At 42.0% G+C, this 20,757-nt stretch overlaps 1 long non-coding RNA gene across 4 annotated transcripts in view; it reads left to right on the top strand.

The window, feature by feature from the left end:
- Window positions 1-20,757, top strand: part of LOC116102059 — a 128,111-nt gene that overhangs the window by 6,198 nt on the left and 101,156 nt on the right. For 2 of the 4 annotated variants that reach the window (XR_004122991.1, XR_004122989.1), the window contains one exon: window positions 8,412-8,979. This is a non-coding gene — a long non-coding RNA (uncharacterized LOC116102059). Of the gene's footprint in view, window positions 1-8,411; window positions 8,980-12,742; window positions 12,845-20,757 lie in introns of those variants that run through there. The other 2 variants (XR_004122992.1, XR_004122990.1) reach the window with 2 other exon arrangements.

The raw sequence follows: 20,757 nt of genomic DNA, 5'->3' as shown, positions 1-20,757 counted from the left end.
ACAACAGGTGTTGTAAGTCACTTAGAGATGACTGAAGTGCTCAGGAGGATACATTAAAGTTAGGTGCAAACACTAGGTCATCATGTTGTACAAGAGACTCAAGGTTCTGAGTTTTCATGTCTTCATATCCTGGAATAAGTCCTTGAGTATATGGTGCGACAATTTGGCAGTAAAACACAATATCTAGCTTTGAAACATCCACCTGCATATCCTTCAGTTCCTTCCCAAACTTTTGACCCAGGCTCTGAAGTTCAGAAGGGATAAGGCACCCCAGCTCAAAGGACCTTTAGCCCTTCAAGCATGAGGTGGGGACAGATAGTACCTACCATGTACAGAACTGTGTGTCCTCCCGCAGGAGCTCCTCAGTCCTCCCACAGGAGCTCCTCAGTCCTCCCGCAGGAGCTCCTCAGTCCTCCCGCAGGAGCTCCTCAGTCCTCCCACAGGAGCTCCTCAGTCCTCCCGCAGGAGTTCACGAGGTAGGCTGCTCCTAGTTCACTGTTTGGTTATTATTTTCACTGTCATTCATTACACCATGTTACAAGCACCTGCTGTGTGTCAGTGCAGTCCACACAATACAAAAGAAGCTTCATCCTCAGGAGAGCATCCCTTGAGTAGTGGGGGGCACATACGAGCCTGGGATCAGAGGTGTGGCCAGAAGCATGTTTTGAGCCCTTTAATCTCATTGCCATCTTCCCATGAGTTTTATATACCATCTCATCTCTGTGTGGGATTCCAGGATGCTGCTTAATTTGAGCCTTTATCTCTCTACCTTGTCATTTAACCTCCATCTCCATCTTGTCATCTTGACTGACAGTCTCCTCTTACAGTCCTACATCAGCACCCTCCATGGCCCACACATAGAATCAGATGTAGTTTGGGCTGTCCAAAATACGCCAAGGAGCTTTTGAGTAAATTCAAGTCCAGCATCATCTGCAGCTTTTACAATTCTAAAGACGATGAATTTCCCATTTATATTAAATATGGAGTCATTCAAATATGAAGGAGGAGAGCCAACACAAATTACAACTGACATGGTTACTGAATCCACAGTTATTGAGTCTGACAAGCTGGGCCCATTCACCAAGGTCTCTGCCTGTGGGCATGGAGAGCCAAGCTCACTGCAAGGGTAGAAGTGGGGTGGGACTGTGAAATCTGGGCAGTTTCAGTGTCCCATCCACCCTCCTCCCCACCCCCCATCTCTGTCAGCAGCACTTGATCAAAGGCTTTTCAGAGGAGGATAGGAAAGCAGAAGCAATGGTTAGATACTGCACAGGGACAAAGGACAGCGGCCTTGATAAAGAAAGACTGCCTTCTAGGGAGTTGATGAAATTCACAAGCAATTACAGCATGTTTATATAAGGGTTGAGGTTGCCAAACATTGGGAGAGGCTGATGATACTGGACAGGAGGTGAGGGGATGGAGACAGGTACAGGTGGCCATCTACTTTATAACCAAGAGAGAAGGCTGGCAGTATGAGGACCAGAGGAAAAAAAGCTCAACCTGCTGGGCCTTGAGTGGGTTTCTGTGCACTGTTACTGAACTAGGCTTTGGCTGGCTAGCATCTTGTCCTAGCCACCAACTCTGATGGACACTGACACAGTGTGGCAATGCCTCTCCAATCAGTGTCTCTGGCTTCCGCCTCTAACACTGCAGTTTGAACCAGCAAAGGTTGTGCTAAGCAGTCACACACAGAAAATCTTCTTTCATTAGTGTCTGCGAGGCTGCATTTAACCTGTTAAGGTAGGAGCATGAGGCTAGTACTTTACTCCACACAGAGGATCCTGACCACAGTAAAGAAAATACCTCAAAAGACACTGACTGGAGTGTGCCCAGTCTCTGTACAGTGACACACTCAATGTACCTGTGTGTTGAGGTTTTTTTTGTTGTTGTTGTTCCATTTGTTTTGTTTTATTCCATTTTCCTCTAATCTAGCTTCCTGGGCTCAGACTGAAGTCTACATACAAAATGTCTATCCAGACTCTGCTCTTGAAGTAATTTAGACTAATACAGCAAGGTGTTTTAGCCCCATATTAAGTCACTGAGTTCATCTAATGTCATCTACCAAAACCTATCTGCTTGGACCATTGAGATGGTCCAGAGTGTTAGGCCACTACCAGTGCTGACAACCTGAGCTTGACCTCTAGGACCTACAGGGTCAAAGAAAAGAACTGACTCTCACAAATTGCTTTCTGACCTCCATGTGTGTGTGGTGGTGTGCATGAGTCTGTTCCCCTTCAGAGCCAATTTTATTTCTATCCTTGTACCTCCAAGCCATCCTTAACACATGTTCTGGCTCTTCCCATACCACCTTATTGTATACCCTGATCCCTTCCATCCAAAACATTGCCCCCAAAAGGAAGCACATTATGGTCTAGGAAATACTCAAGTTTTACAAGGCTCAGGAAGTAAACAGAATTTACAAGTCTCAGGATCCCCTTGAAAATCACAAGATTCACAAGGTCCCTCCTCAACCCTATAGAAGCTGTAATAGTTTGGGGGAGAGGAATCTCTTGTAAAGTCAGGCAGGGAGCTCTGGCATGCACCAGCACTGAGCTGAGTTAAGCTTTTGGCAATTTATCTATCTTTGAGTAACCCATACACAAATAAGCAACCTTAATACATGCACTGCGTCAATAAGTTAGGCTTGAGTGAAATAGTCTCAGTCTTGGTCTGTCTTCAGTGCTATACTTGGCTTGAATAGATGATTGTTTGTGTCTCCTCATGAAAAGTCCAAAGAAACATATCATTCTGGCCTCTGTTAATATCCTAGAAAACCCTATGTGAGTCAGACTTCTGACACATTGTAACAGAATGGTTTCAGGACAAAGTTTGGTCCCTGTTAATTCTGGGCTCATGGTGAAGAACGTACCAGAATACAAGAAATGTGTAGAGAAGAAAGAGGCTGCTCAGTGCATGGTAGAAGGAAGCAGAAGGAATACAAGGAGAGACTGTGACACAAGATAGCTCCCAAGGATCTGCGCCCGGTGACCTTCTTTATACAGCCAAGTTCCACCTTTTAAAGTTTCCAGAACCTTCTAAAATAGTACTACTCAACTGGGGACCAAGCATTTAAACACATGAGCCTGTGGAGACATTTTATATTTAATCCTTAACAAGCTCTTGCCAATTAGCCAATGTGAACATCCTCACTGCCAACTCCAGGCACCATCATCCATTCACTTCCTTAGAGTGCTCATCTTTCTCCCTACTTAACAACAGCATTGTCTGTGAGTGACAGAGAGGGTACTAGAATTCTGCTTTCCCTGCATGTTCCAGAACTTTGTCCATTGCCAGGTCCAACAGTGATACAGGTACCTCCTGTCCTGTCTTAACATCTACTGAGACAGGGAATAGGCAGTGACCATGAGGAAGGTGTAAAGCTGAGGGATTATCTGAAGAAAAACTGCTACATAGCAACTTGTAAACTCCAGGTGTGACTGGTACTGCCTTAGTCTCTTGTTTCTCAAGAGTGGTATTTAATATATTGTTTTTTGTTTCTATTGCTGTAATAAAATAACATGGTCACAGGCACCTTAAAGAAAAGAGAGTTTATTTTAGTTAGTGGTACCAGTAAGATAAGAGTTCATTATGATGGGATGCTTGGGAGTATGAGCAGAAAGTTGCAAATTCACCTCATCAAATGAAAGCAAGAAGCAGTGTGGGGCATAAGGCTTCTAGTCTCAAAGCTCTGCCTCTCATCCCTCCTCAAGATTTCACCACCTAAACCTTCCCAAACAGCACCACCAACTAGGAAGCAAGTGTCCAAATACTGGGATGTATGAGGGGCATTTCTCATTCAAACCACCATAGCCAGTATTCTATCACTAGGTCAAAATGCTTGAAGTGATCATCTTAAAAGAAAGAAAGTTTTTATTTTAGTTCCATACATGATCTTGGGGCCCATTAGCCTTGGGCCTGTGAAAGTTCAGAAGATCATGGGAGGAAAGGACAGCAAGGGAAGATGTTACCCTCCAGGAGTCTGGAAGAGGCTAGGTTGAAATATACCCTTTAAGGTGGACCCAATGAACTAACTTATACTCAACCTCATTTCCTTAAAGATCCACTGTTCTCAAAGCATCACGGGCTGAGCACCAAGCATCAGTATGTGGGACTTTGTGGGATATGTATAATTGCAACCAAAGCATTGAGATAAGACTGAAATTTTATATATATGTGTGTGTGTGTGTGTGTGTGTGTGTGTGTGTGTGTGTGTGTGTGTATACACATATATACATATTATACATGTGTGTATGTATGTATATCAAATACTTTTTTTTTAACACTTCAGGGAATTAAAAATATCATGGTTGTGGAACAGATTTGTGCCACAGTTCTCTCCTGATGAACTCTGTTGAGGTGTTGTAGGATTCTGGTACAGTTCAATCTGTTTTGTTCACCTGATTGCTCATTGATTACATACTTTTTGGACAATAAGAGCTAGGAGGGAATCTGACAGATTAATTTTCTCCCATTTGTAGATGCATACGTCTAAGATGTGAAAGAAAGTGCCATAAACCTGTCTTGGATAATTAACCTTTTTGAGAACCAAGCATGTTCCATGTTTACTCTCCAAGAAGGTGGAACATAGCAAGAGTGGCTGTAAATAAAAGAGATGGAAAGCCTGGTTGCGTTTTCCCAATTCGTTATAGTGGATCGTAGCTAATTAATTCATAATGCTATTGAATTGATACCACGTCATTAGTGTTCATGCAAATTGCTTCATAACTCATGCTGAAAGACAAACAGTGAGCGGGCTGAACGTTTAGAAAAGCAACTGTTCCGAGAAGACAAAGTAACAGTGGTTATGGATGCTTCCGAGGATAATGTTGTGATGTGGATGTTTTCAATGAAAACTCCTACCACTGATAACCTGGTCATAAAAACTAAAAGTCCACTGTGCAGTGAATGGGTATGGGCTATCCGCCTTCACCATGTGTTTAAAAGTAGCTTTATGGACTAAATTAACAGATTCTCATTCCCCATCTGGGCATTGCAAGGAAACCTTGCTCTTCAAACCTGGCTGTTAATGGCATCCGTGTTGGAGCGATGTGATTCCTGACCCATCCCCATTGAGGGGTGAGGGATTCCTCTCTCAGCTGGGTGGCCTAGGACCATTGTTTTCTGAAACAGCCCTTTCCTGCCCTCCCACATACCAGGCTCAGAAGTAATTTAATCATTTATTCACTTGCTTTTTATTCAGCTGCATGCTGATGTGGGGACACAATGTGAACAAAAGCGATATGGTCAACAGAACTCTGATGGAGTTTCTCACAATCAAACATTTGAGCATTGTCTTTGTTTTTGAGTTTGTGGGGTGGGCAGGAGTCACGCTTAGGATCATTATAGTGCTAATCTGGCTGCAACAGACTACCCAAGCCTCATAGCTGTTTCCCAAAAGACTGAAGATTTTAAAACAAATGCATCATAGACTCAAATGGTGATGAACTCAGTAAAGGAAGAAAAGGATGGAGCAATGGAGAGTGACAAGGGCTACGGAGAGTGAGAAGACCAGTTTGAATCATCCACTGGAAGCTCTGAGGAGGGCTAAGATTTAACCTGAGAACCTCATTAAAAAAATGAGCCCAATTGTGTGATGTTCAGATGATAGGAGAGACAGCTGATGCAAGGGTCCTGAGGCTAGGCTGAGCTTGGCATACCAGGAGGACAAAATATGCCCAGGGACAAGAGAGCACAGTGGGAAATTACCGAATGTTCAACAAGGCAGCAGGGCTCAGCTAGAATCCTAAGCCACTTTTTTCTCTGAATTGCAGGTCCTTGTACAGAGACCCATTTTTTCCTTTGATTTTTGTGGGTTTTTTGTTTGTTTGTTTGTTTGTTTGTTTGTTTGTTTGTTTGTGTTAGCATCAGGACATCCAAGGCCTGTGTCGATGTATAGGCGGGTCCACAGACCTGTCGCCAGGGCAACATCCACCATATTCCCAGAATCCGTTGGGCTCACCTCCCACCTTTACCTGTGGCTACTACGTCACAACCCATAAATATATACACGGGAACATTCCTCCATCTTGCTCTCTTTCTCTCTCATCTCTTTCTTCGCCACTACCCCCACCCCCTCTCAATTAAACCTCTTACACGTGGAACTGTTTGGGCCTAGTGTGATATGTTCTGATGCGACTCGCCGTTCCAACACATCAGTTTGTTTGTTTTGTTTTTGTTTTTTGAGACAGGGTTTCTCTGTGTAGCCCTGGCTGTCCTGGAACTCACTCTGTAGATCAGGCTGGCCTCAAACTCAGAAATCTGCCTGTCTCTGCCTCCCAAGTGCTGGGATTAAAGGCATGTGCCACCACTGCCCGGCTTTGTTTTTTTTTTTAATATTTATTTTTTTTTATTTTATATATATTAGTGTTTTGCCTGAATGTATATCTGTATACCATGTACGTGGAGTGCTCACAGTGGCAGGAAAAGGGCATCAGATCCTCTGGAACTGGAGTTACACATGGTTGTGTGTTAGCACAGCAGTGCTGAGAATCAAACCTGGGTACCCTGGAAGATCAGACAGTGCTCTTAACTACTGAGTCATCTCTATAGTCCTCCTTTTCTGTTTATTTTTTTTACAGTGTCAAATTAGAAACAAGTAAAACTGGCTTTTAAAAAAATCATATCTGAAAAGGAGATCTATTTATTTATTTGTAGTTCCATTTAAAAAACAATAATTAATCTTAAAAATGTCAGATAGCATAGAAAACTATATAGAAGAAAGTAGAGTGTTTGTTTGTAGTGTTACTGTGCAAAGATAATCATTGTGAACATTCTATGTGCACCTCAACAGACCATTTTGTTTGTGAAGCAGACATTACAAACACACACACACACACACAAAGATAAACTTGACAAACTGGTATGGAGGTATATGTCAATAATGACAGCATGTGATAGGTAAAAGCAGAAAGTGTTCACATTTTGGTCCACCCTGGACTATATAACAAGGCTCTACCTCAAACAAAACAGAGCAAGTGAAATGGCTCAGCAGGGAAAGGCACTTGATACTAAGTCTGATCCCTGGGACCCGCATGGTGGATGGAGGGATCCAACTCCCATAAATTGTCCCCTGACCTCCATACAAGTATTGTGGCATGCACACATTTGCATAGATACTTGTGCAAGTGCATATAATATAAATAAATAAAATGCAAGAAAACCTTAAAAAAAACATTGACCATGTCATTCAATGTTATAATTTTAAATGACAACGGCATCTTATGAATACACTAAAATCTAACAGTATCTACATGGTAGACATTTTCCCCATGCTAAACATTACTGTTATGGGCATTTTTGAACATTTATTTCCATACACTTGTCTGGTGATTCGTGTCAAACAATACATCCTTACAATAGGAATGACTAGGTCAAAGACTTTAAGCTGTGAATGCAAATTGTAAAACTTCATCTTTGATCATCTAAAGAATCTGTGGGGCCTGCTAAGACAGCTGGAGAGTAGCTCTCACTTCTATTTTTTTTAAAAATACTTTTTAAGAAAAGATTTATTTTATTTATATGAGCACACTGTAACTATTTTCAGACACACCTGAAGAGGGCATCAGATCCCATTACAGATGGTTGTGAGCCACCATGTGGTTGCTGGGAATTGAACTCAGGACCTTTGGAAGAGCAGTCAGTGCTCTTAACAGCTGAGTCATCTCTGCAGCCCCAGCTCTCACTTCTAAATAAGACAAAGCTCTGAGAACAACTCTGTTATCTCCAGGCTCCACCTACCATAGCCAAAGTCCAGACCTCCTTGTGGCCTGTGCCACCAGTAAGTCAGCCATGTCCTCTTGCATCTCAGTTGTCCTTCCACAAATGTATAAGTTCATGTGTGGTTGAGTATTTGGCCTGATTATAAGACAAAAAGACAAACAAACAAAAAACAAAAACAAAACAAAACAAAACAAAACTCCAGGAGAAGTTGACTTGGGGCTTATCAAATATGGACAGCAAAACTTAACCCCTACAACTTTAGATGTTTCTTCTTGGTTTCCTGAAAGAGATGTCTCAAGAATGACCCCAATTTCCAGCTCATTCAGGACAACACTTCTCTATGCAGGAACTCACAAAGGACTAAATGTCTTCTATAGATGCATCTGTCTGGTGCTGAAATTCCCAAATGTTTCCTACACCTGAATCTGTGGCAGTGACACTCCTGCCTTCTTTCAAGCCCTGTGATGTCTCTCTTGCTTTCTGTCCCACCCCATCACACAGCCTTGGTGCTATTGCCTTCCCTGCGTGTCAGGTTCTACCTCCCATCAGAGTATTCACTGGCTATAGTATATTACCTTAGGAACCCAAGAGGCAGCATAGCATTTGCTGATGTTCTTTCAACCAGTATACTCTTTCTGGGCTTGTCAGTATCCACTGTGGATTAACTAGAAAGCTCTTATCCATTCTTACAGAACCATGGGCACAGCAATCCTGGTATGGAGGAAACAAAAGGATACAAGAGTCTATCCCCACCCTAAGGAGCTGATTTAGTGGAGAAAATAGAGGAGAATGCAAGAGTGCCAGACCCTGAATGAGAGCATCAATGATTCATCCTCCAGGAGTGCAGAGGAGGGGCATAGGGAATAACAAATGATAGAGAGAAATACTAATTGGCACACATCAGCTTCGCCAGAGACCATGTGGAATGTCCCTCTTCTTGTTTGCTTTAAACACCTTGTAAGTACCTTTTGAATGTGAGAAAACTGATCTAGGAGACAGAAAATAAGGGAGTATGAATGGAGGACACAGAGCTTGTGTGGGACCTCAGCCCACAGACAAACATCAGAGGACTCTCAGAGGCCTAGGGTGGTGGGATGGGAAGTTTCAGCCTGTGTGCAAAGTCCTCAGACCCTTTTCAGCCTCTTGCCTTTCACAGTCCCCATCCCTCTAGCTCTAGCATCAACAAGGCAAACCATCAGTTATTCAGACTGGAATTGAACAAATTTAATTGCAAAGAATTAAATAAGTTGTAGATCAATACTTTCTGAATGATCAATTAATCATTCCTTGTAATTAAAACAGCCAATCCTTGATACTATTTAGTTATATTTTAGTGTGCAAATTTCAACTTCAGAGCTTTGAGGCAATTGTATCGATTATGACCATACTTTCCTTTGATAACCAGATAATTGATTAACCAGCACACCTTGTTATAGGATACCTGGTTTAATGAACGCAGCCTCAAGTAAGAAGGCAAGTTGCATCCAATTTGGGCATGTTTTAGGATGTTGTAAGTTGGACATTGCATTCTGTCATGAGGTGCCACATGCCATACTGAGGTCCTTTTTTATGAAAGAAGATTCTCAGGAAAATACATGACTGGGATTACAGAGTCAGTAGGTGAACTCATGTGGTTCTTTAAAATTGCAGTTTAACTTTCATACTCCTCACACGTCGTTTACAAGTTAATTTATTCCTAGGATGCTTAGCAAATTGTTCGTAGGATTTAAGGATGAAAGGGTTTTTGGCTAGACACATGGACACTGCCATCATTATTACCTAGGGCAATGAATTACACACTAAACACTTTGCAATCTGCTTCTCCCAAGTCTATTACCTTTGAAATCAGTACTAATAACCTAGAAACTGCTAGTCCCAGCAGCCAGCGCTGGTGAGTCACCGTGAAGTTTAATTTCCACTTGCGTTACCTGGGCTTTGTTCTGACAGGGAAGTGATGGCTTGTGGCTGCCTGTGTAGGTGCTGCACAGGTCCTAGGTGATATATGCATCTTTTTGCTTTTCTTTCTCATGTTCCAGTGCTGCAGGAACTATGATTTGAAACACGTATTGAAACATAATTCCCAGAGTAACAGAATTGACTTGAAGGCTGGTTAAGCCTTTGAGACAGAGCAACAATTTTCTCATCCTAGTACCTCCTCTGCTCATCACTATGGGCTCCTTTGCCTTACAGTCTCTATCTTCACAGTGAGATGTTTAGTGAGTACTTCTATCTTAGTGCTAGGAAGTCAACACATGGAACCTGAGTTCCAGGTAATGCCCAAGTTCCCAGCCTGTAGCGATGATCTGTCACCTCAAGGCTGCTTAACTTTTATTTGATGAACAAATACATGTTGTAAATTTCTCCCAGGCCACACAGGCTTCTTATATGAAAACCAAAAAAATGGTTGAAAGTTGGGTGATTTTTGAGTTCCTTTTAGGTGACATCACTTCATGCCAACCCAGGAATTCCTTGCCTGTACCCTGTTTTTTGGGGGGAAGAGGGAGAGGCTCTCTAGAGGCTATATCACCCTTGGGTATGTTATATATTTTCCCCATTCACCTTTCTCAGCTATAATGGCAAGGCCAATGCTACACCCATTTGTCATTGTACATATTGATTTATCTCCAAGAATAGGCAAACATGTTGCCTAAAGAAGTCACTATACATGAGCCTATTGAATGAAAGAAGAATTCCATATTTCCAAATGAAGAAACTGGGACTTCAGTGACATACCCGAGTGACTTGTGCAGCAAGTGGTGGAGTTTGCTTTAAACAGATTCAGCCTGACTCAGGAGCCCAGGCTCCTAGCAAGTGTTCTGCACAGATGAGCTCAATTAATTGGAGGAGTTTTTCAGGGGACACATAATGCAATTTAGGTGTTAAAAATGGGGGAGTTTGTGGTGCTCCTGCTATAGCTTCCTTGGCAAGAGATAGATGTGTGGCTGATAGGGGAAACTGATATGATTTTCAACAAAGCCCACAAATTAATCATACTTAATGAATGTGACTAATGCGTTAAAGGAAGGGGTGATTAAAATATTAGCACATCTGAACTCCTCCTCCCTGGATAATTTCTTCTCCTCCCTAGGGTTACCATGTTTCAAAGAGGTAGGGGCACAGAATCACAGAAATGGAGCTTATGGAACAGAAATGCATTTTAAATGGCTTAAATTGGGAACAGTCTGTGCCGTTCTTGAGCGGCTGTCAGTCTTCACGTCTCACTGCTCAAGCGAGGGACGTGGGCTGAGTGGGGGAAGCTGAAGCTGTCACATAGCTGGGGACTGGAGATGGGAAGCCAGGCATTTCCCTGGGTAATGGTGTGGAAACAGCAGACAGGCATGGGGCCCCATCGCAGGGAGGCAGTTGCCATTCTGTGTAGGCTCAAGGTGACATGAAAATGGCTAAGGATGAATGTCTCCCAGGGTGGGCCTCACAGGCTTTGAACATTATCCAGGCCCACAGACATGAAATGCCAAGTTACCAATAAGGGGACAAACAGTGGAGAATCTTTGCCATGCCTATAGAACTCTCTGCTCTACCCACACCCATCGGCTAGGTGGAAGCTTCTCAGAATACACCTTATAATATTGGGGCCAAGACAGTCCATTTGCCAGTTGGTATTTTCCTATTTTGGGAAGTATGTCAAGCTTTCTCAAAGAACAATGCCAGCCTGAGGGCCCACATTGAGAAGCCTCAGTGGGTAGGCAGGAATGACTGAGTGAAATGGCCACAGTGGGAAAGGAAAGGACTCAGACTTGCACACAAGCATCTTCCTTGACTAATGACACCCTGTGTCTTTTTTAGGGATGGGAGTAGGGGGTGAGGACCCAGGCTTAGTGTGACCAGATCTCCAACTTTAAAGAAAAACCAAACGTGTGTTAGTTTCATGCCACTGCTATATAATAGACTATGGTTAGAACAGCACAAGCTAATTATTTTACAGTTGTGGTGGTCAAAACCTGAGATGTGTCTGCAGGGCTGGGTTTCTGCTGGCAGCCAGAGTGGAACCGTTGTTTCTAACCTTTCTAGACCTAGCATTTTACATTCCATAGTCTAGAACCTCTTGCTCCAAATGTTCATCTATTTCAAGTTATGTTGACTTATTTGGATGTGTATGCAGGCATACACTCATGCATTCTCATCCAGGTCAGACGACAACTGCCAGGAATTTGTTCTCTCTTTCTGTCATGTGGGTCCTGGGGATTGAATTCAGGTCATCAGGCTTGGTGTCCAGAGTTTTTTCCCACTGAGCCATCTCATTGTCTCCTCCAAAAGTGTTTAAAACCTACAGCTTAGCATCTTTCTCCTCTCTGAATTCCTACTTCTTTTATTTTGTGATAATCCTATGATACATGGGCTTATAGGACAATTCAGGGTGATCTTCTGTCTCAAGCTCTTAATCATGTTTACAGGGCCTCTTTGCCGCCAAAGTAACAACAGACAAGGTCCCAGGTTCCAGGGCCTAGGAGGTACTAGAGGAAAAGACAGTCTTAGTTTGCTGTCAATTATTGTGATAAACACTGCGATTAAAAGTAACCCAGAGAGGGAAGTGTCTATTTCAGTTTATAGCTTACAGTTTATCATGAAGCTGAGAGGCCAGGAGTTAGATAGACTCTGCTAGGCAGACAGATAGGGAGAGGGGCCATTGCTAGCTAATCAAGGTGTGAGTTTCCAGTGTGGCCAGTTTCTTCCTCACTCTCTTTTTTGAGACAAAAAAAGCCTGACATCTTAAAACAAAGGCCTTGTAGTCTTTTGTCTCCCACCCAGCAGGCCTCCTAAGGGTGGACAAGCTGAAAAAGGTCTAGGTCTGCTTTTTCTCTGTGCCTGCTGTGTGCATGTTTTCTCATCCCAACAAACACCTTCCTCCAGTTGTGGATCCTCTCTGAGGTGCATCAGATCTTTCTGCTGCTACTTGTTGCACTTCAGATTTGTCTTGCCTTTTGATTTTTTTTAATTGAAAACAGAATTTCTTTCTTATACAATACATCCCAACCACAGAATCTCTTCCCTCCACTCCTCCTAGGTCCTCCATCCTGAACCTTCTGTCTTCTCCAGATCTACTCCCCTCCCTTCAGAAAAAAAAAAAACAGGCCTCCAGATGGGATGAAGCAAGATACATGAACAAAGACAAGTGCCCTCAAGTTGGAGTTGGGTGAGGAACCCAATAGGAGGAAACAAAATCTCAAGTGCAGTCAAAAGAGTCAGAGATAGTCTTTCAGTTTTTTAACTGGCAGAGGAAAATGAATTCTAGTAAGACCCCTACCCTCTATGAAAGGAAAGTCAAGACAGGAAATCAAAGGAGGACATTGGAGGCAGGAACCAAATTAGAGCTCCTGGAGGGTCACTTTCTACTGCCTTCCTCTCCATTGTTTGACAGCCCTGCTTTTTTGTATAACTCAACACCACCTGCCCAGGGGTAGCATCACCCAGAATGGGCTGGGTCTTCTCACAATAGTCATTAATCTAGAAAATGTTCCACCACAAAGACTGCCTACAGCCCAGTGTGATGAAAATACTTTCCAAATTGAGCTTCCATTTTCCCAGAAGACTATGTCAAGTTGACAAAACACCAACAGCACCAGGCCTATTTATCTGCCACATTCATATGCCATTTCTGTGTTGATATCACACTTTGTAAATGTTGCCAACTAATTCTGAGGTTTGATGCATCATGTAGGCCAATTGTTCACATGTCTATAAGGACAGGAAAGGAGAAAGATTGGGTCTCCAGTCTGTGAACCCTGGCTTCTGATTTAAATAAATTTTCATTGATTTACAGAAATTCTCCTGCTCCTGCCTCATCTTTGCTTTTGTTTACAAATATGTTTGCCTCAGAGGCTTCTAGACAACGTATGGAGTGGCTTGCCAAGTGCTTATATTACCAGGCCTATGTCTCTTTTCCCCTCTAACTATGCAAAACTTATAGTAAATATTTATTAAGTTATTGTAGTACAACAAATGCAGAGGTGGGTATTTTACAAGCTTTGTAACTTTCAATCCTCCCATCAATATGAGGTATCTGAAACCAAGAGGTTGCTCACCTGTGCAGTGAGCAAAAAGCAAAACTAATGTAGAAAATTGGTAATCTGGTTGTCTGAATCCTTAGCTTTCAAGGGAAAAGAAAACTAAGACATGATTACTAAAAGACCCTTCTGTTAAAAGCTAATAGTCCCTGCTGCCTTTCCCTTCTGACTCCATTGCTCTGTCCCAGCCCCCAACTGGGGCAGACAACAATGTTCAACCATAGACCAAACTTAGCAAACAATTAGGTAGGCTGCCTGCTTACCCTTTCCACTCTCTGTCTTACCCCAGACCCAGTGCAGGTCACCCTAGCACCGCAACAGAACACCAGGGGTGGCTTCCCCTCCATGTTGTCCATGGCTCCTGTTGATCCCTCAGACCTCACCCTGACCTTCCTATCCCCCATCCCTCAACAGCAGCAAGGATTCTCATGAGCACACCAGCCAAACAGACCAGTAAAACAGCTAATAAACTCTCTGAAAATCCAGAGAAGTAAAAGAAACCAACCAACCAACCAACCAACCAACCAACCAACCAGCCAGCTAACAAACAAACAAACAAACAAACGAAAACAAACAAACCAAACCAACCAAACAAACAAACACTCCTACCCAGCAAGTACAAACCCAGTAATCAGCACTTAGACATATAATCTCCCCAAACCCAAATGCCTAGATATCAATCTAAGAACACAATAACAGCCAAGGCAAATGTCACCACTAGAGCCCAGCTATCTTACCCCAGCAGATCCTGAATATTCCACCATAGCTGAACATAAGGAAAATTCCTTAAAAGTATGTGACAATGATAGAGGTCCTTAGAGAGAAAATGAGTAAGTCCCATTGAAAAATTCCAGGAAAACACAAACAACTGAGGGAGACAAAACTATTTAAGACCCAAAAATAGAAATAGGAACAGTAAAGAAAACACTAGCTGAGGGAATTCTGGAAATGAAAACTTAGAAATTGGAACAGGAAACACAGAATCAAGCTTCACCAACAGAATACTTCCTCTGTCAGCAGATTGGAGCTGGTACAGAGACCCACAGTGAGACATTATGCAGGGAGAGAGTCTAAATTGGTGGTCTCCATCAGGTCCTTTCCATCAAGTACCTCCCCTCAGAGATTTTGGAACCCTGAGAAGAGAAGGGGAAGAAAGATTGTAGGAATCAGATGGGATGGAGGGTACTAGGAGAACATGGCCCAGTGAATCAACTAAGCGGGGCTCAAAGGGACTGAAGTAGTAAGTGCAGGGTCTGCATGGCACCAGGTCTTCTGCATATATGTTATTGTGGGAGAAGTGTAACCAAGAGTAAAGTTGAGATCAAGATGTGTCTAAACCTTAAAAATCTCATCTTGAAACCCTCAGGATTAAGGGTCGTTCACTCCTTGTTCTGGGCCTGCATGCTCTAGTACACATAGCTCTCTACAACCCTCACCTCCATCATCATTGTAGTAGTTACATTGTCTGATAGTCAAATTAAAAGCTATGTAATTAACTTCCTCTCTTCCTATAAGGAGATGTCCAGCAAGCACCTGGAATTCTTCCTCATGCAAATGAGCATTCCCAGCACTTTGGTACCAACCCATAATATACATTCACCCCCAAAGGTTTATATAGTCTTTTATTACCAAGAATAAAGAGAGGTGTAACACTGAAAACCATCTTGGAGGAGGCTTCTCCCCTTCTTTACCCCAATAGCCCTCTCTGACAGGACAAACCAGTTCCTGTGAGCCCACCCACCTGGACAAACTCCATTCTTTTCATTCCAGTGATGCATTGGCAGTGCCTGAATATCATGAAGGTAGAAGCAGAACTGGCCCACATATCATGGCTGTTAGCTTGCAATTCTCGTGAAAGTCCTAACTGTGGAAGCTTATGTATCTCTTATTCTTTTGCCTGTTCTTGGGACTCATTTGCTCTTATTGGTTTGCCTTGTCCAGCCTCTATACAAGACCTTCTGACTTGTTTTATTGTATCTTCTTTTGTCCTGCTCCTTTCTGTTGGGGATTGGTTCCATTGCTTTGAACTAATCCAATCCCCCAAATCAGGAATCTACATATCCAAACCATTGAAGGTTCTTGTCCTCAAATTTTTTTTGATAGATCAATAAAGAGTCAACGGCCAAAGGCTGGGCAGACAGACTGAGGCAGGACCTTTAGTTTTATCAGGGCTAGGTACTGGGAGAAAGGAAGACAGGGAATCACCACGACTCCATGGAGAAGGATGGGACATGAGAGGTGCAGGAGAGAAAGCCAACCAGCCATGTAAGAATTCAGGCAAATGGTCACTGGCCACTTCCCTGATTGGCCCTGGGGTAGCAGGAGAAGGTTTAAGCGGCTCAGCAGTACTTGAGGGGGAGGGGAGAATTTGTTGTTAAGGGAAAGTTTTGGAGTGCCCAGCCTTTTAGCCAGTCATGGCATGTCAAAAATTAACTGGTGTTTGTATGTGTGTTTCATTCATGAATCCAGATTGCTCCTGGGAGGGTGGGCATGTTTGAGAATAGATTTAAGGGAAAGGGGAGGTTAGTTTGATAAAGGAAGAGTTGAGGGAGGGAAAACTTTGGTTAGGGTGAGAAAGAACCTATTTAAAAGGAAAGAAAAAAGAAGAAGAAGCAAATAACTGCTGAGGGAGGTATGGTCACCAGTATAGGATGCTTACTGCTCCTAGACAATAGCTCTTTCCCCACTAAAGGACAGGTATTCAGCACTAATGCTTCCTGATATGACTAGACTAGAACCCAGTCAAATATGTGCTTTCACCTACCAGAAATGTGTGTTGGTGATTATCTTTATGTCTCTTTATGAAAATGAGGACATGTACACAGCACTTGCTGTGTGGCAAACAGTATGTATTGATTAATATCTATCTATCTATCTATCTATCTATCTATCTATCTATCTATCTATCTATCTATCTATCTATCTGTATTAGTCAGGGTTCTCTAGAGTCACAGAACTTATGGATAGTCTCTATATAGTAAGGGAATTTGTTATGATGACATATAGTCTGTAGTCCAACTCCCCAATAATGGCCAGCTGTGAATGGGAATTCCAAAGATCTAGTAGTTGCTTAGTCCCACAAGACTAGTAGATTCCAACAGATGTGCTGGTAAGTAAATACAATCAGGTGAAGAAGAGCAAATCTTCCTTTTTCTGATGTCTGTATGTAGGTCTCCAGCAGAAGATGCGACCTAGAATAAAGGTGTATACCACCACACCTAGATCTGGACTTGTTTTGTCCCAGACTGACCTTGAACTCAGATCTCTTTGCCTTAGTCTCCTGGGATTTATAGCCACTATGCCTCAAGAACCCCATGCTAAGCTGAGTTCAAGGCCAGCCTGGTCTACAGAGTGAGTTCCAGAACAGCCAGGGCTACACAGAGAAACCCTGTCTCAAAAAAAAAAAAAAAGATCCAGGTCAAAAACTTGTATCTCCCAACCTCAAGATCTAGATCACAGCTGAGCCTTCCAAGTCTTGATTGTAATTCACTGCAGATATAGTCAGGTTGACAACCAGGAATAGCCATCACACCATCCATCCATCCATCTATCTATGGAGGGGTTTATTTTGGCTTATGTTTGCAGAAGAATAAGAACCCATCAGAGCCCAAAGGCATAGCTTCAGGCAGGCATGCTGGTTGGTGTAGGAAGGGGAGTACTCAGCTTGTTTAGTTTTTGAGATATGTCTTCTCTGTGTGTCCATACTGAACACACAGACTCCCTGGACACCAAAGCTTCCTGCCACTACTATGGAAGTGATGAGATTGCAGGTGTTCCCCACCACATCTGGCTTTTTCTTTTTTTCTTTTAGTCCATTTAATCATTAAGATAATTTTGCGGTAGCTGTTACTCCCATATTATAGAAGAAAGACTGGCATACACAGCTTACAGAACTGGCCTGAGAGCATAGCTAGGGAATTGAACTCAGGGAGTGGGGAAAGAATCACGCCTTCTCTGCTTAGCCCACTGGGAGGTCATAAGGACCTTGGGAAGGGGCATTCATTTGTCCCTTCCTTTTCTACCTACTCTGTCACTCTCAGCATGAGCCTGTAAATTGAATTACTTCCCTCAAATTGTGCATTGTGGTGATCCATGCTCTGGTGGTCTGTTTATTCTGTTGCTGCTAGGGTAAGATCAGTTCTAGCTGTGTGTTAAGAGAAGTCAGGTGGCTCCTGAGGGAGCAGCACTCAGTATGGCAGCATAACAGTCTCTGGGATGATCAGACCTGAGCACTGAAGAGAGTCATAAGGGAAAATGTACTGTGTGTAAACTGTCCCTAGAGAGTAACTGAAATGAGTGAGCAGGGGCTTCAGAGAAGGCAGCGTTGCTAGCCTCCCCTCACCTGTTGCTACTCTGTTAGACCTCCTCAAAGAGTCTCTGCACACATAAGGATATTTTCTTCTCCCAGGAATTTTGTAAGGTGTGCACTATTATTACTGCCGCAGGCTTATAGATGAGGAAATGGAGGCACAGAGTTTCAGAAAGTTGTACAGGTCACAGGTCCATCCAGAGTACCAAGCAGTGGCTTCCACAGTGGTCATATCAACATCCCACTGCCTGTATGTATATTTGCACACACATTGAAATTAACTCATTATTTTGAAATCAAAATAAAAGTATCTTTTATTGATTTATGCACTATTTTATGTCATTAGAAATATATATTGCACACACAAACATATATATAGACACACACACACACACACACATACACACACACACACAGTAGCAAAGAAACAAAGGGGAAGAGGAGAAGAGAGTTCCAGAGCAGAAAATAGCATAGTATTTACTATAAATACCTTTTATCATGTGTAGATCATGAATTCAATGATAGGTGATGTAAGAAAACAAAAAGAAAGCACACTAGTGTGATGCCCACCCAGTGGGCACAGTATCGAGCATTGCCAAGCAGTTCTATCGATACCCCAGCACACTTGCCCAGTGGGCACAGCATCGAGCATTGCCAAGCAGTTCTATCTATATCCCCAACACACTTGCCCACCCCGTGACCATCTGAGACAAATCAAAAGCAAAACATGTTCAATAATGAAAGTAGATTAGAAATCATAGTCAACATTTCATTACTTGAGCAAAAATTCCTGAATGTAGTGTTCTTAAAAAGAAAGAATTGTTTTTGAACTTACTTTTTTTTTTTTTAGTTTCATGGATAGACTTTTGCTTTTATTTGTTTGTAGATACACTGCTAGCATTTCCATTAATTGTATTAGGCAGTTAAATAAAGCTTTTCTTCTTTATCAAAATATATTAAAGTGCATTATAACACAAAGATAATTATACCAAGTACAAAAATAACTTATCAAAAGAATGGTTTTATTATGCTTTTTAATTGTATTTTAAATTAAAATACAATTACATCATTTCTTCTCTCCCTCTCCTTCCTCTATCCTCTCCTATTTCTCTTGTCCCTATCCAACTCATGGCTTCTTATAAAAAAATTTTTGTTGTTTCATATTTATATGTAAATCAATAAATATATAAATACAACCTGCTGGTTCTGTTGAGTGCTGCTTTATGTTATGTTTATGTTTAGTAGCTAACCACTAAGTATTGAGTAACCAATTATGGAACTCATTCCTGCAGAAGACCAATTCTCCCTCTCTATAGTGTTTTATTCCTATAGCTCTTCATCTGGGGATGGAGGGATCATGTGATTTCTCCCATCTGTGTTGGCACGTAAGTTGGTGTTGTTATTAGTTCAGATCTTGTTTAGGCAGCCATGCTGTTCATGGTGACTTTAGCAGTACGGTCTTGCTTTCAACTTCTGTAAATCAATCGAGGGCAACAGTAATAGCCTATATTTCTTGGCAACTTCTTGGATTCTGCTGACTAACAATTTGAAAGGAATCTTATCTGGTACTGGGGTGTTTGTTAGATGACTTATGGCTTTTTTGGGGAAGCATTATCATCCCAAGTGGCATAATTTCATTTGAAATTACACACACACACACACACACACACACACACACACACATATATATGCATGCATATATACGTATATGTATCTTAGGTAAATATAAAATAATGATCTTATATGCTTTTAAACACCCTTAGTGTTTTTTTTTTTTTTTTTACTCTTAGTGTTATTTATCCTTCTTTCATCTCCTTCTGTATTGCCCTCCTTCTCCTTGCTCCAATTAAAGGGGTGAGCGGCCATTTTCCTATTTCCCCTTCACATGAGATACAAATCCTGCCATCTCCATCTCCGTCTCTTGAACTCATTGCCCCTGCCTGCCTCATTGCTTCTTGTTCCTTTCTGGGTTTCTGTTACTCAAGGTTATATTACTGAGATTTGAAGATTTGGAGCTAGAAGTCACAAGTGAGAGAACATGCAATGCTTATCTTTCTTGGTCTGGGTTACCTTACTCAATATTACTATTTTGTAGTCTTACCCATTTACTGAGCTCTTCAGCAGACCTAAATTAACTCACTTTTAAGCTCACTTATGAAGAACAAAAGTCAGTTCTCAGTGTAGTGGGGAGTAGAATATCTGTATGGATGTTAAATGCCTATTTTTTGAAAATACATATTATTAAATAACATCACATTCACTTGTCTGCTGATAACTTTGATTTTAAGACACACTCCCCCTTGGAGAAATTTAACAAATGTAAGAGAGATTATACCTATATTAGACCCAAACTGGTACCGTCTTTTGGCATATTCAGCACCAAAATAGACATTAAAAGTTAGCATTTGTTTAGAAGTTATCTGTTGGAGCCCATAGAATCTCACTGGAGGAAACCCCCTGGACCAGAACACAAGACTGGGTGATTACTTTAGACTTGCTAGCCATCCACATAAGCACAAGATAGAAGATTAACCCTACTAGTCACTGGTTTATTACAATAGCTATTCCTTCATATGGATCTTGGATTACAAATGAGCTATACAGGAAACCATACAACCCAATACATAGTATATCCTTAATCATAAGCCATCTTTATCAGCAAGCTTTGCATAAAGGTCTTTGTCCTTATGCTGTTGTAATATGATG

This window comes from Mastomys coucha, unplaced genomic scaffold (assembly GCF_008632895.1).
Source record: "Mastomys coucha isolate ucsf_1 unplaced genomic scaffold, UCSF_Mcou_1 pScaffold21, whole genome shotgun sequence".
Taxonomy (NCBI): domain Eukaryota; kingdom Metazoa; phylum Chordata; class Mammalia; order Rodentia; family Muridae; genus Mastomys; species Mastomys coucha.
Note: the sequence above shows the minus strand (reverse complement) of the source record. Positions and strands in the feature narration are given on the sequence as shown.